Source organism: Ixodes scapularis, unplaced genomic scaffold, assembly GCF_016920785.2.
Source record: "Ixodes scapularis isolate PalLabHiFi unplaced genomic scaffold, ASM1692078v2 ptg001080l_1__unscaffolded, whole genome shotgun sequence".
NCBI classification, from domain to species: Eukaryota; Metazoa; Arthropoda; class Arachnida; order Ixodida; family Ixodidae; genus Ixodes; species Ixodes scapularis.
The window spans coordinates 411032-412023 of record NW_024610096.1 but is presented as its reverse complement, the minus strand read 5'-3'; the positions used below and the strand labels follow the sequence as shown (position 1 = coordinate 412023).

At 44.6% G+C, this 992-nt stretch overlaps 1 pseudogene; it reads right to left on the bottom strand.

The window, feature by feature from the left end:
* Window positions 1-213: 213 nt before the first annotated feature.
* Window positions 214-330, bottom strand: LOC121834307 (annotated as a pseudogene).
* Between the last annotated feature and the right edge of the window lie 662 nt (window positions 331-992).

Genomic DNA, 992 nt, shown 5'->3' with positions numbered 1-992 from the left:
TCATGATACACACGTCCGTTCGCTTCGGCTGCCGGAAGTGGAATCAGCATGGTATGGCCGATGGCGAAATGGAGGCTACCAAAAGGAAATAGGTAGACTGCAACGAAAGTGGTTTGCTTGTCTGGCTTTTCTCGTCCCATTCCCTAGCGCTTATATTTTAATTAACTAAAAAAAAAAAGAAAGCAACAGCGTATTAAAAAAAAAAAAAAGAAGTGCCATCAGCACTCCGTGTTCCCAGGTGGTCTCCTCCCAAGTACTGACGTGCCCGATGCTGCTTAGCTTCGGTGACCGGACGAGAACCGGCGCATTCAGCATGGTATGGCCGATTTGTTTTTTTATTTTTTTATTTCTTTATTGCAGGAGGAATGCAAAAACGGTCATGTCACTTTTAAAAAATACTCTGCAAGACTTATTGCAGGGTACATTAAAATCCTCGCATTTCGAGGAGCGGTTTACAAATTTCTAGCCACTCGGGTTTCGTTTTACGGTTTGAAAAAACACTTTCCACTTGCTTAACAGGGCTAAAAAAATAATGATGCACTTCTTTCACACTACACTCTTAGAAAAAAGGGTCAGTATAGTCCTCCCTAAAGGGAGGAACGCTCTTGACACATATGTTCCTTCAGAAAGGGAGAAACTTTCGTCCCTTAAGCAGGGGAGGAAAAGTTCCTCCGTCGACTGCATCTCATTATGGCGGCCACGAATCGAGCAAATCGAGCTCGGTAAGGCTTAACGAGAACACTAAGTCTATTGCACGAAGCGAGAGGAGCAGGAAATAAAAACGTAACACGAGCTTTCCGCGAACTGTATTTATTTCCGAAGTTTCTTTACCCCTGCAGGTAAAGAAACTTACGTTTCGAAAGCATGCAGTCACTCAGTCTTCTCATCGTCAGCACTGCGATGTTCAACGGAGACAACCGGCACTCAGTTCGCGCACTTTATGTCCTACCTTTGCTATTCCTCGAGCCACAATTCCTTCGTCAACCGTTGCG